We start from the raw sequence: 15,443 nt of genomic DNA, 5'->3' as shown, positions 1-15,443 counted from the left end.
GTTTTGTTGAGTCAGGATGGTGGTCAGCCCAGATTTGTTTCTCTGGATCCGCTTGATCATCTCTAGGGTGGAGTTCCATCTTGTTGGAACGTCCTGAACAAGCGGTTCTGTTTGATGTCCATGTGCAGCTTGCTGTGCCTTTAATTCCTGAGCGTTTGCTGGACTATGCTTAAAATGTCCAACAATCTTGCGACATTTGGCCAGAGCCCTTTCAAATGCGCTGTCATTAAGAGAGTCTGGCGGCTGCAACCATGTTACGAGCACTGTGGGTGCCAAGCGTGGTTACCTTGTCCTTGATTTTCCATTCGTTTGCAACATTCAGAAAATGGTCAGCACACGCCTCAGCATAGTGTCTCTCTTCAGTTTTACTCACTGTTAGTGCAAACGATTGCATAGTCCAGTCGTTATCAATAAAATGCGCCATGACCCCCAAGTAATTATCGTTGTTCACCGAAGTCCAGTGGTCTCCGGTGAGAGCGACGTTCCTTACTTGCACAAGCTTGCTGCACTGCTGAGCCCTCTGGTCCCCATACAAAGTGTGCAGTCTCGACACAATGGTTCCTCCCGAGGGCAGATTGTAACACTCATCTCCTGATGCAGCGCGAATGACTTCTCTCAGTCCATCATCTTCTACTATGCTAACTGGTCTGCAGTTTTTAGCTATCCAAACAACCAAGGAATTGGTTAATTTTTCTCTCACATTTTTTGTTATTCGTCCACGAGCACCATACTCCTGAAGCGTAGACTGGCGAGGTCCCGTAGAGGTGGATTCAGTTGGGTGTTTTGCTCTCAGGTGATACGCCAGTGATGAACTGCTTCTGTGGTACTTGAATTCAGCTTTGCAAATTGTGCATTTAACTCTAGTTTTGTCCAACAAGCCATCAGGCAACTTCTTAAAGAGAAACTTTCCACCCAAAAGTCTGCCCTCGTCCATGATTGCGTGTGTTAGCTAGTGTTAGCTAGATAGTAGCATGGTGTCACTTCTTCTTCTAATAATTTCTGTCAGGTGCTCATGAGTTTAAAGGTCTTGGATTACAGGAAATTAATAAAAAAAAAAATCACCGTTAAATTTTTTTAACGCGTTAAACATTTCGCGTTGATCTTGACAATTAACACGATAATTTTGACAGCACTAATATATATATTTATTTTGCCCAATTATGTGATCATACTAAAATGTTCAAGGTGAAGCACTATAAAATCAAATATTCTTAATCATCACGTTTGTTAAACCTAATTAACAAACCTGTTAATTAGGGTTTTTTTTTTATCCAGTTAAAAAAGAAAATAATCTGAAACAAGATATCTGAACAATAATCACCGCAGCAAAAGTGAGGAAAGAGGAAGTATATGTTTTCTACCTCATGTCAGCTGATGGGTCAGTAGATTATGCATAGGCAGAGGGGTCACTCACATTGTAATGAATAATTTACCCATGTGATGTTACAGAATAGCGAAACTCTTTGGAAAATTACACCAACAAAGCTGGAAAATGCTAATATTAAAGGTTGGAACCCTGTTTCGGTAAAACAAATGTGATCAAGGCAGCAGCATCAAAGCTTGAAGGCTTTCAAGTTTGAAGACGTTTTGAAGTAAGCTAAGCACAAAGACAAATAGCCCGATAAAACTTAGATTCTTGAGGTTCTTTTTCACAAATGTCTGATTCAGTGATTCAAATTATTGTTGAGATATTATAAATGGCTTTAGCGGAGAAGATGAAGGCTTTCTTTGCCTTTTTAAACGGCACCAATTCTGTTTCAAGTTTTTCCAAGTTTCACACTGACAGGTTTTTCCAAACATCTTGGAAAACTTTCCATAATTCTTCTGTGGCTTTGGGCTGTCTGAACTACCTCTAGTTCTTCATGCATTCCTAGACTGACTCTGTGATGTTGAGACTCGATGGGTGCCGTACCAGCTGTTGCAGGACTCCTTGTTCTTTTTTGCTGAAAACAGCTCTCTGACTCTGGCTGTACGTTCGAGGTCGTTTTTGTGCTGCACATAATTTCGGGACCTATCAGAAGATGGTATTAAGTGACAGATAAAAGGATTTTCATACATGGTTGATTATCCCGAAACAAAGTTTGACTTTCTCCTCATTTTCTAACTTTTACTGCCTCTTAAAGAGCTGCAGAAATACAGTATAGATCCGCTCTTGCAGTGAATAACGTTGCACCTGATGTGATGCGCCTGCAGCTTAAGATGGCAGGTGTCAGTCTGATGTTCCCATTGAGACGAAAATAATGAATTCACCGAGCAGGAAGAAGTGTTTGGCAGCGTATTAGCTGGGTCAGCTGCTAAATTGAATCAAATCCTGACATTTTTAATATGTTGGAAAAAAATATTTTATCCTAAAACTCTTCAGTAAAGCCAATACACTTTCTGTAGTCTGTCTGCTTTGAAGCCATAATTGTATGATTGCTTGCACATCTAATTTAAAATTGACTTCTTTTTTTTATTGTAATTACTGTAGCAAAGAATAACAGTCATTGTTATTCCCAAATGTGCTTATGCTTGAAATTTGCATGATCTAATTATCAAAATGTGAAAAGTAGAGTGAAAATGAGTTCGGGTCCCGCCTTGTCCTCTTTTTTTTTTCTTTTCTTTTTCCACTGTAACCCCTGGTCCACCTGTATCCATGGCAACCCTGAAGACAGACAATTATACCAAATTAAGGGAACTAGAGGCGGAGAGACGGGTCATATTTGTTGTGATGTCTTCACAGCGTATGAAAGAATGTGGCAGGCATTAAATGTGTCTGCACTTACTTTTTCCGTTCAGCATAAGATTATTGTGAAGGGTTGATTAACTGATTGATGAAATGGGAAACTTAAAGGGAATCTGTAAGAGAAGCATAAGAAAACTGAGCTGATAAAAAGATAAAAAGCATCTTTCATGTCCATTTGAATCATTATCCAACTCTCTGTGGTAAAAGATTGTACCGTTACGCTCAGATTAAAAAGTTAAATGTGTAAAACGCCAATTTCAGACATGATCATTTCATTAACCTGTAATTACGTCCCAGAGACAACAGGGAACGTCACTGCTGTTCTGCCCGACTCCATCTGCTTCTTCCACATCATTGCCTCAAGTGAATCCAGAACGTGTCAATTCTCTGCGGCCAATTCCTCCACACTGTTTCTGCTCCCCTTGAGCTCATTTGCCGCCAATTCCTCTTCCATCGTCCAAACAGTTTTTGGTGGATGAGATTGAGCCAATTGTAGCTAGCACGACATTTCATTACAGCCAAAAATTGAACACATGGTGACCTTTGCTCAGCTCTTCACTCCCACATCAGGTCAAGACTTCCTCTTTTCTTTTCTCTTCATCAAAAAATGTGGGTTTTTTTTTAACAACCAACTCTCTAAAAGCTGTGGCTGCACAAACACTCTGCTCATAATCATATCAATCAGACCCAATCACGGTGCTCCCCATTGAAATTGCATACTAATTTGGGCCTTAATGAACCTCATCTGAGTATGCTTTGTCGCCAGCTCTGTGATTGCATTGATCAAGTTAACCTGCACTGTAACTCAGTGGGGGGAACATGCTTGATTTGCCTGTCAGACGTTCATGGGGAGAAAATGTCCTCACAGCTTCAAAGCAGAGAATCTGTCTGAAACTGGCAAAAGCTTGCAGTGACTAGGCTTAGTGCCAGTATAGTGGGGCTGGCAACTGCTTTCTTTTTCTGCCAAACAGTGTTTTGGCACCATCTATATCCTCACATTCAACCCACGGAGCACGGACATGGAGTTTGGCATTGGCTCACGGTATTACGCTAAGGGAGGGGGAGGGGCTCCCATGTTTCTCTAGTTCCTAAACTTTTGACCCTACCTCTCACTACTGTGGCTTTTCAGGTGTGACACGCCATGTGGTGAGTTGGCAACAACATGTAGTCAGATAATCTGCCAGTGCCACAGAATTCTTTTACATATTAATTATTTTTTGAAAGAATCCTGCGTTAAAAAAGGGAAAAAAAAGTTGTATTGTTATATATGTTTATGTTCGTTTACTTTTTACTGTTGAAGTTGCAATAGTAGCAGTTAGTCTCAGTGAATTCATGCAATGCCCACTCTTGAAAACAGTGGTGAAGCATATATGTTAAAACATAGAATAGTGGCTGAGTCACAGAGTCAAAAAAAAACCTTTCTGTGAGTAAGAAAAATCGGTGGTTGTCCAGTGATTGCATTGAGTGTTTGTTTTTTTTTTGTTTTTTTCTTTTGCTGTTGGAGACAAGTTGCAAATAGCTGCAGTGACTTCTTGCAAAGCAAGCTGACCTGCCACTTTCAGTTGCAAGGCGACTGCACAGGTCCAGCTGCGGGTGGCAACCGGTCTCCAAACAATCACAGCCTGACTCACTCAGATTAACAAAGGTAATAATTTAAAAACACAGACTAATTGTTAACATTTTGCACTCGATCTGAGTCTATCTGTGCTGATGACTACAACTCATCTGCATTGCATCATCTGGTTGCCATCTTGGTTGTATCCTGGTTAGACTCTTAAAGCAAGGTTACCAAATCCCTGTGCCCTTTTTTTTTTTTAGCTAAATTGCCAGCCTGCAGCAGCTACATTGCCATTTGTGGAGGATTTTTTTTTGTCTATTTCAGATCTGTAAGGTTCTGGCTGGATTTCTATTCTAAGAAGATAATTTGGATTTCTGTGTTTGAAGACAGCAACAGCTCTGCAGTGACTAGTTGTTCACTACAACTACTTGCAACTGGTCTCCATCCTGCATCACACGGCAACCACCAATTTTTACTCTACTGCGACTCTTTGTCCTAACAAGTATTCTCAAAAAGGAATATTGCATGGACTGAAACTTGTTGGTCAAACTTCAGCCTCAAAGATCAATAATGAGCTAACATAAACTAATATAATGAATACATCAATGATTATTTTTAATGCACGACGTACATAAAATGATTCATATGGAAAACTATTAATTGCCATAATATCACAAACAGATTGCCAAGTTAACCTTATTTAATTGCAAACTGATAGAGCCTGACTCTGTATCACTGCTGTTTTTTTGCCTTCCTGATGGACCAAAGTCGCTTTGAAAACAGCAGCTGACTGTGAGTGATTGCAGGCCTCATTCCCATCTTCAAAGGAACCATTTTCAAAAGCAACAAGATTGTAAGTTCATCGCACATTGTCACAATAATTTTGGTTGTGCCAGAGTCTTCAACCACTGTTTTCTCTGGTGTGATTGCAGCATAAGGCAGACTGCAGAAAAACATTTAATTCTTAAAAGTTGACTTTGTTGTAATGTTTTTGTCATGTTTTATGGCTTCTAAGTTTCAAAAATAAACATAAAAAACTACTCGTCAGCTTGTCGGGTGTAATATAAGGGCATCGGACTAATTTAGTAATTGGGACAGGCAAAAAAAAAGGAGAAAACCAAAAACACAGTGACAGTCTAGATATGTCACAATCAGGAGTTGAACTGCTGACCCTTGTTTATCGGATGCTGTTGGTAATTTGAAAAAAAAAAGTGTTTACAACTGGGACAAAATATTATGAACACACCTGAAATGCTTAAAGAGCATGAAATGAGATTTTGAAAGGTTTAATATTCAAAATGACAGCGGCTGTGTTCTCTCTCATCAAGAAAGATAAAGATTCGGGTTGAACATTAAGTGACTGAAAAGGAAAATAGTGATCTGCCGCTTTAAAAATTGTTGGATAGAGTGTCCCTGGTATAATCTGCAACCTAGTGTCTAGATTTATTATAAATGTGGTGCAATATATTTGATTCTGAAATAGAATCTAAATGAATCTAAAAGTCCATCAACCCTCTACTCAAATGTCTCAGGGAATTAGTAAATGTAATCTAATATTGCTAATAAATGGTGGCGGTGTGGATTTGGGGGAATGAATAGAACAAAAGGAAATACCCGATCTGTACTAAGCTGTTCTAAACATACACACTTGCGTATGTACTAAGAGGACAAAGACTGAGATGTGAGGGGGAAAAATGCCAATCAAGAACACGAGAATGTGTTTCTTTTTATATAATTAAGCTTGGATTGCAAAGCAGAGCACTCAGGTACAGTCATTGCCAGACACTCAAGCCGCTTTAATTGCCATCCACAGGTAAAAACAGCTTCTCTCCTCTGCACACTTGACTGAATTCAGACATCTAATGGCCTCTCCAATGTTTTATATTTTGACTTTTTAAGTTGGAGTGAGCAGTTAAGTTGCTTCTGTGTGTGTCTGCTAATTGGGATGTTTGAGGCAATGGCAAATTGGTAGATCAGTGGTCTAAGGAGTCCTACTGAGAGGCAAAGACAAAGAGGGAAAGAGAAGGCAAGTGACAAACAGAGCTGCTGGGAGAGGGTTCACAGCTGCCAAGCAGGTAGCGGCCCTCACAATGTGACACGTTTGCCACCTCAAAATGGGAGCACAGAGGAGCTGCCAACCACCAACGATCCTGCTTTTTCTCTCTCGTGCTCTTTCAGTCATACTCCTACAAAGACAGGCAAGCTCTTCTCACATGCTGTTACTCTCTGAAATGAGCTGTACTAGTGCCAGGTGCTGCTGAAGAGAAAGAAAGGAAAAGGGAAGAAAGAAATGTTAAGGCTCCTGTGTGGACATTACTGTGGCGGGAGTGACAGCATGCCTTCGCAAGAGACACCTTGGCTCTGTTATTGTCACCACTGTGGACACAGCAAGTTCCTGCTTCCCTCTGAAATTAATACAAGCTGACCAGCAGCCTGCTCTCTCCGCCTCAATGTGGACAACTGGCTCATTCAGGGTGACAGAACCTGTGACTTGTCCCAACATAGCCTGGATGTCCCGACTGGGCTGGGCCATTAACGAATGCCACTCTGCACAAAGCTCTCCCTTGATTACAGCTGACCTTGGCTTGGGAAAATGAAATCACCATGCCAGGTTGACTTTCACAATGCACAGACTTGGCCGCTGTGTAAATAAGCATATCCGTCGTTTAGGTTTGTTACCCCAGTAGGGTAAAACATAGCTTACCCTCACCGACACACATCAGATCGTCCTTCAGGAATTGCTACAAAAAAGGCAAATAGTTTGTAATGTAGCGCCGAGTTAAACTGATTGTTTTCCATGCACCGATAAATAGCATTTAAACATCTGAGCTTCGACGCGGGGCCAACCACTGATACGCAGCAGCACTGACACTCAGATGTGACAAATTCTGCCAATGCACGCACAAGTACTCAAGCACACAAGACCCCTTTTGGAGTTCAGTGTTGTTATGCCGGCTTATCGATTGAGGACCTCCTGATGCGATCAACAGCTGTCCCTCAGCTGAGTGGCCGCCCGGTGTTGTTCTGCCTCAGCGTTGCCCTGTCAAGGTCACATCTCCCATCACTGTCTGTCTTTTTTTGTGTGTGTGTGTGTGTGTGTGCACATTTCTACACTGGGCTGAATTACAGTAATGGTCCTCTCAGACAGCAGGGCTGCTTTGCTGAATAGTAGCAAGATTGTTGGTTGCTGGGAATCACATGGTAAAGCAGAGCTGGTGGTTCAATCCCTTCCCGGCTCAACGGACATAAAGTTTCTCTGGCCTTGCAGACAGATATGGTCTCTACTGATTGAGGCCTAACTATTTCTCTCTGTGTGCTTTGACTCTCTCCTCCTTCCCTAAAGCTTTCAGAGTTTTATAATTCTGTTTTACTCAAGATGGAAATTTGCTTTTGCTTACTTTTTAACAGAACATCAGGGGTAGGCAAACAAATGCTTCTTTTTCATGCATCAATCATCGCACATTTACTGGCCTCATTTCCACTTGTGGCTGTAGACACACCTTTAATGAGCTGTTTCCATATCAGTGCTTCTGCCTGCTACACCACTCATTAGCCCTGTCACTTAAAAAAAAAATGAACTGCATTTTTACTGATCGCGGCACGCTATCGAAGTCCTCCAGCAACATCGGTGCGGCTGTAATGACACCGCCGCACCGATGTTGCAATTAATGACAAGTGGCTGAGTCATTAATTGACTAGAAGTAGCTGGAAAACAACATTGTAATACATCAATCCTCATTCTTGAATATCAGACATAATCTTTTGCTGACAGCAAAATGTCCATTTGTTATTGTTGTTCCTCCATGAGTCAAATGTTTATTTCTTTATAAAGTTGACATTTTTATATGGATAGACATTCATAGTAATTTCACTTTTTTACTCTTTTTTTTTTTTTTTTTGACATGTTCTATGTTTTACTTTGGGTTTTTTTTGCCAATATGAAGAAAACTATTGAAAAAAAAAATCACTTGAAGACAAAAGGCCTCGGATTTTCCCAGCAGTTATACTCACACCACATACACACCTGACCCCCTTGGAGTACACCTGTTAAATTCACCGTCAGAGCCTTGCAGTGTTTCCTCTTTCCTATACGCTGTTTACCATTCCTATCTCCCCCTAGGCTTAATCTTTGAAAAATATAACATTTCTTATCACCTCTATGCCGATGATATACAAATATGTTTTCAATTAGATGATGACGACATTGCTCCTTCGTTGCACTGCTTCCTTGAGTGCATGAGAGAAGTCAGAGAATGGCTTTCAGGCAATTCCCTTATCCTGAATGAAAAGAAAACTGAAATTGTGGTGTTTGATGAAGAATGGACCCACTATCGTTGTACCCCATATACCAAACCATCACTTTTGTTGTTCCAACAGTCTTGGAGGGATCCATCCAATGTGGGTTAGTGTCAGACCAATAGCGGTGGTTTTGTTTTTTAACTTCACCATCACATAAAAGTTTGCCTCATCACTGAACAAAATCTTCTGCATGAACTGAGGGTTTGTTTTGCCCATTCTGCAAATTCTGTACGCCGATCTGGGTCATTCTCATTGAGATGCTGCAGTAGCTGGAGTTTGTAGGGGTGCCATTTGTGAGTAGCTAATATCCGCCGAAGGGATGTTCGACTAATGCCACTCTCCAGTGACATGCGGCGAGTGTGGGCTCTTGCTGAATGAAGCTAGGACAGCCACTGATGTTTCTTCATTAGTGACAGTTTTCTTGCGTCCACATTTTGGCAAATCCAACACTGAACCAGTTTCACGAAACTTAGCAAGCAGTTTGCTAACTGTAGCATGGGAGATGGGTGGTCTCGTAGGGTGTCTTGCATTGAAATCTGCTGCAATGACCCGGTTACTGTGTTCACCAGATATCAACACAGTTTCGATCTGCTCCTCACGTGTTAACCTCTTCGACATGTCAAGGGCTGTGAACAAAGAGAAACTTGTAAATAACTCATGAAAGAATAAAGTTACATTGAAACCAAGCACACCATTGTTTTTCTTGTGACATTACCAATAAGTTTGATGTGTCACATGGCCCTCTTCCTATTGAAAAAACAAAAGTTGTATCCAAGATGTCCGACTTCTAAATGGCCACCATGGTCACCACCGATCTCGAGGAGTTTGCCCCCTCACATATACTAATGTGCCACAAACAGGACTTTAATATCACCAACCATTCCCATGTTATTACGGTGTATCCATATAAATGGCCCACCCTGTAGATTGGATTACTGTAATTCTCTCTACTTTGGTCTTCACTCCGCTCTCCTTCATAGACTCCAGCTCATCCAAAATGCTGCGGCTTGCCTCCTGACTGGCACTAGAAAGCATGCCTCTATCACCCCTGTTCTTATTGATTTGCATTGGTTACCCATAAAATATCGCATTGAATTTCAAATATTGTTGCTCACCTTTAAAATTATAAATAATTTCGCCCCTCGTTATCTTGTCAATCTTCTTAGTCTATATGTCCCTGGGAAGCCCTCAGGTCTTCAGCCCAATTACTCTTGGCTCAGCCTAGATCTAGACTTAAATCTAGGGGTGACCGTGCTTTTGCCTGTACTTTATATTTTAGCTATATCTGTTCTTAGTAACTTTGTTCTTATATTCCCTTTTATTGCTGTATAATTAGTGCCCTCAACCTGATGACATATGTGGTACTTTGTTAATAGTCTTTTATTTAATTATTGTATTTTATTGTAAAGCACTTTGGTGTACCGCTGGTTTTTTTAAACGTGCTATACAAATAAAGTTGTATTGTATTGTAGTCCTTATTGAACAGACCTTGCCTCTGCTAGTCTCGAGTGAAGCTCAAGTTTTACGGAAGACAAATGCATTGCACTCATTCTTCCAGACATGATGGACAGCGTTTATCTGCTGCAGTTTAGCCTTTGGTCTGGTGCTGTCAGCCTGTAGTTGAGTACAAATGTTTTACGCTTGTCTTTTAGGCTGTGGTGACCTATTTTGGGAGGGTTTGGAGACATATGTGAACAGTGCATATAAATTGGCCTATGGCTCCAGTCTATTGTAATTGTTGTTGTTCAGAATAAATAAGTAGTAGCAGCCTTCAAATATGGCCACATATACATCGCTCCCCAGATATAAATCATCTATGTGAGTTGCAGGGTGTATATGTATATAAATTATTCAAATTAACATATTAAATTAATAAATAAAATGAACAGCTAGATACAGTAAAAGTGCAAAAGTCTCAAGCCACCCCTCATTTCTTTATATTTTGGTAGGAAAATGGGAAATGGGTGCAGAGATTTATTAAAACATACATACAATATACAAGGCAAAGTGTGTATAATTCAAATGGATTCCCAAGTCAGTCTTTTCACTGAACAAAGCATCATCTTTAAGTAGTCTTCAGGCTTCTTGAAGGACATTCAAAGTTTCTTCTGGTTGAAGAATGGGGCGATCGTGGCTCAAGAGTTCGCCTTGTAATCGGAAGGTTGCCAGTTCGAGCCCCGGCTTGGACAGTCTCGGTTGTTGTGTCCTTGGGCAAGACACTTCACCCGTTGCCTACTGGTGGTGGTCAGAGGGCCCAGTGTCGCCAGTGTCCGGCAGCCTTGCCTCTGTCAGTGCGCCCCAGGGCAGCTGTGGCTACAATGTAGCTTGCCCTCACCAGTGTGTGAATGTATGTGTGAATGAGTGGATGACTGGATGTGTAAAGTGCTTTGGGGTCCTTAGGGGCTAGTAAAGCACTATACAAATACAGACCATTTACCATTTTGATTTTGGCTGCCTTTTGTTCTGTTCTCTGTCAGCATAATCACTCACTGCTTCAATAATCTTTAAGTTCTGGGAGGCCAATACCAGACCATGATAATGTTCCAATGAGTGCTTTTACATCCAGGTATCCCTTTTCTGCATTGGCAGTGGGTTTGGGATCACTGTCGAGCTGAAATATGAAGCTGCTGCCAGTCAGATGCTTTCCAGATGGTACTGCATCAAAATCTGACAGTACTTTACTGATGGCTCTAGACACTCTCTGTACCTCTCTCCTGACCTATATTGACAACAACAATTTGAACCAAAAATTTCAAATAGGAAGTCATCACTCCGTAAGAATTGTAGCCAATGATTTTCTGTCTAGTTCTTCATTATTTGGCATACCTCTGTCTTTTCTCCTTGTTTCCCTTCCCTTAGAATGACTCTCTGACAGACATTTTTCCACTGAGACCATGAGTTTTTGTCAAGGAGTAGATGGACCAACTGAAAACCCAGATGCATGTCTTAGGTCCGGCCTCAGGTCTTTTTTTTTAAATTTATTTATTTATTTTTTTATAATTGACAGGATCATAACACCTGATTTTGTTTTGTTTTGTTTATGCTGTTCACCTGCTGTAGATTTTTAGATGTGCCACTTCTTCTATTGTCGCCCACTTGTCCAGTTTTCTCAAAATTTTCAAGGACACATTTCACACCTTTCTGTTCAGTTTTAAGCTAATATCTCTTTGGGTGCCACCTTGTTAGTGCAAGAAAAGTATTTTTATGCCTTTGACACTATTGGTCATTGACCACATTAAAGAAAATTACAAAAGTCTGGCTCCTTGGAAGCAAAATGAAAAGAAATTATTGCATGTTCAGATATGCAAATAAATGTGTTAGTGTAACTGGGTCTGTGGCTGCCCTGGTATTCTTGGATCTTATTATCAACAAGCGTAAGTCACTGAAATTGAACATTACAATAATTTTACATGTGAAGATTTGACAAACAAATTTAGAGACAGTTATGTATTTGTAAAGGTATTTAATTTACTCTGATACTGCAAATCAAACAGCGTGTCACACATGGTTACACGGACCTTCCCTCCCCTGTTTTCCTTAAAGTCCTTTTTTCTTCTCTTGCACTTCCTCTTTGTCTTGGCAGTTGGCGAGCAGTAACATTTAATTAGGATCAAAGAACCAAGGCCTAAGCAATGTCTATGAGCTGTGACATTTATGGCAAGATGGGACCCTTCAGATGACCTCAGGCCTTGACACATCAAAGGGTCTTGGGGAATATCAGACACTATAACTCACCATCTTGTAAGAATATTCAGCCTAAAATCTTCTGCCTGAAGATGTTCCAGTTCTTGCGAGAGGTCAAAAATCCATGTGCTCTTCTTACAATGAGAAGTGTCAGAGTGATTCGTTGTTATTTATGTAGTCACTACTGCCTGTAGTTATCTTTTAGTAGTGCAGTGCAATTTCTTTTTCTTTTTTCTTTTTTTTTTTGAGTTAGTGATCTGACTACCACTTAATTTTTCTTGGATGTTATTTTTAATGTGACAAAGCTGTTTCAACAAAAAATACCACCACCCTGAGGAGAAACTGGGCCCATACTGGTGTGCTCTGGTATAAATGGCTAAGAGCCAGCAAGCACAGTTAGTGATGATAAACACAGGTGGAAAAGAGGCAAGCATCATGCCCTCAAGCATGCCTGTACTCTGGCATTAGCTCATTGAGCACACAAGCTATTTCACCTTTAGCAAAACTGGCTATACTGCTGGTGGTATTTTCTCATATTGTGTCAATTATTTTCAGACTTAGACCAGCTAATTTTCCAGTGAGTAGAAATGTAGTGTTCAGTGATGGAAAATGCTGGAAACCACTCTGCTGATTTAAAGTGAGACTGAAATGTGAAATAAGCTGCAGTTTAGAGTTTTTGATTATGGAATTTGATCTGGTTTAACATTTTTCTGATATGAATGACCTTGTTTCTCTTTGGAATTTGAATAGCTTTACTTTACATCTTTGTATTCCTCACTCCCAGTGGTTGAAACATGTGCCTGGGTATTTTGGCAGGAGTTAAGCGTATCTGTTCAGCTTCCCTAACATTATTTTGCCTTCAAATTGACGAAGCATGTCCGACACCAAACAAAAATCCTCTTTGCTGTCGAGCTGCGCGTGAACTTGAGTCAGGCACCGTGTTGATCTGTGCTAGCACAGACACAGAGGAGTGGCAGCAGGATGGATGCCACCCCCTACTGAGAAAATGAGTGGAATCACAGCATTTTCCACCCAGCTGACACCCAAGACAGATGGAGCTAGCAAACACTGCAGCGCAGCTCCAGTCGAAACCATGGCAACAGCGAGGCAACAGAAAGCCTGCCAGGCCAATCGCAGAGAGGAATGCAGTGCTGTAGAAGCAGGTCCCCGAGGTAGAGTCAGAGATGATGATTGCCTAATGGATGTGAGGTTGGTGTTAAAAGAATCGGGGGGGATCCATCATAACAGGGAAGATTGGGTGGAATTCACATTATTCTTTTTATCCTAGGGGGTTGATTTTTATATCGGCAGAAACGAGCGAGTTAGATCACAGACAAATGACATGTCATCAGCGAAGCCTCCGTAGTGTTATAGAACAGAAGCTGACTGAAGCCCGAAGGCACGTCTAAAAACATGGTTAATGTTTTTTGAGAGTTTACACAGTGGGTTGATGTCTGAATTCAACTCATTCAGTCTGAATTCAACTCGTTTACCCTTCTGTTAGATCATTTCTGTACTGCTGCTGCCCACAGGGAATTTGTCATTTGACTTTGCTCTTCAGAGCAGAGGATCACCTGAATGGCTGCCTTGCCGCTGATGGAAACTGAACGTCTCGCTCAAGGACACACGACACACAAGGAGCACGCTCGAGCTCAGGCTCTGTAGGTGAACGAAAGTACAGCGCTACATTCTTAATGAAACAGTGCATTTTTGTGTTTGACTGTTTTGAAAGGTGAATTTACAGCGAGGGATTTATTTTAAATTGCAACAAGATTTGAACTCTAAGGAGACTGGCCTACCACACTGTAGAGAATATGCATTCTTGTACTCTTGTATTTTCTCTGCTGCAATGGGGAAAAAATCATTACATGTTATATTTTAGGAGGCTAAGTGAAATATCACTAAACTACTCTTGTTGCATTAAAAAAAGTGAAGCATGTTTACTAGAGAGAATGTTTAAACTCAGGTCCAAATCTCTTTATTATTGAATTCATGTTAAATGAAAAAAGCATCAGTTTTTCTATTAGATTCAAGGTCTGCTTGCCTGATACTGAAGCTGTGCGCGACCCCTGCGTGACCCTATTCTTCGATTCTCTCCGACTCTGTGCAGCCTGTGCTCCATTTACATATGCCCAAAAAATAAAAAGTCATCTCTGCATTTCCAGATAAGCTCAACAGCAATAAATCACCTTTGTTAAAACCACTTTGCTTTATCAGGGTGTGGCACAGATAAAACGAGCACTGACAAAGATACAGTATAATTGCACATTTTCTCATCTGCAGTACTTTTCACTGTCATGAAGTCTTTAGCTTTTTACACCACTTTTCGCCATTTCTAATCTTAGAGAATCCAGTTTGACTTTGCGAGCCTGTATCAACTTCTTTCTTGCTTTAAAACAAATATACGGTGTTACAGCTAGCTGATAAAATGTCTACCATTATAAGAAGTGACTTGCTGCCTGTGCACTTACCCCTTTTGAAGAACTTGTGAAATTGAGTTTCTGAAGTGTGTTACTTGTTTCGATTTCCGAGGAAAAGCAGTTAAATTTTGAGGGCCTGAATGGCAGTTATCTACCCTAAGCAGCCTGTGCACTGTGTTAAACTGAATTGCCTTTTCTTTCCAGACTCCACGGAGGCTCGGTGATTATGTAGGCTCTGTTTATTTGTTTATTTCAACAAGGATATATTACAGAGAGTTTCCGTCATTCAGAACAGGAACTTCTCTCCAAAGACAAACGCCAAACAGCTACAACATTAAAACAAATGAAAGGTAAAATTAATCGTTACATTACAATATAGAAAACAATAGATCCTTGCATTTGTGTGGTTAGAGTTATTTTGACTGTACATAAAAGATGGACATGGTTACAGTGACATCGTCATCATCTTTTATTGTAGCAATACCATGGAGCACAAACTTGTTAAAGGTACAGTACTAGTAACTAAAAGGCGTTCCATATTATTAGTGGTCTAAAAAATCCATCAACACCATCAAGACATCCAATTCAGTGACTCAGACTGGCAGAGGTGACAGTTGGAAGGAGTGGTCACACTCTCAGGAATGCATGACTTCAATTTAAAATGATGTCTTAACTAAGGGAGGCGTTAACAACAGACTAAATCATTTTCATACCCAGGATGTAAACATTTCAAAATCTGTGAAGTTGGATATTGTAA

The 15,443-nt window shown here is 40.6% G+C and overlaps 1 protein-coding gene and 1 pseudogene across 1 annotated transcript in view; one reads left to right on the top strand and one right to left on the bottom strand.

Moving 5' to 3' along the window:
- The window catches only part of LOC146508645 (E3 SUMO-protein ligase ZBED1-like), a 1,032-nt pseudogene extending 83 nt beyond the window's left edge, over nt 1-949 (bottom strand).
- LOC146508644 (mannosyl-oligosaccharide 1,2-alpha-mannosidase IA) overlaps nt 1-15,443 on the top strand; it is a 203,492-nt gene that overhangs the window by 151,685 nt on the left and 36,364 nt on the right. The gene's annotated exons all lie outside the window — the stretch shown is intronic.

This window comes from Neolamprologus multifasciatus, chromosome 11, assembly GCF_963576455.1.
Source record: "Neolamprologus multifasciatus chromosome 11, fNeoMul1.2, whole genome shotgun sequence".
Lineage (NCBI taxonomy): Eukaryota > Metazoa > Chordata > Actinopteri > Cichliformes > Cichlidae > Neolamprologus > Neolamprologus multifasciatus.
Note: the sequence above shows the minus strand (reverse complement) of the source record. Positions and strands in the feature narration are given on the sequence as shown.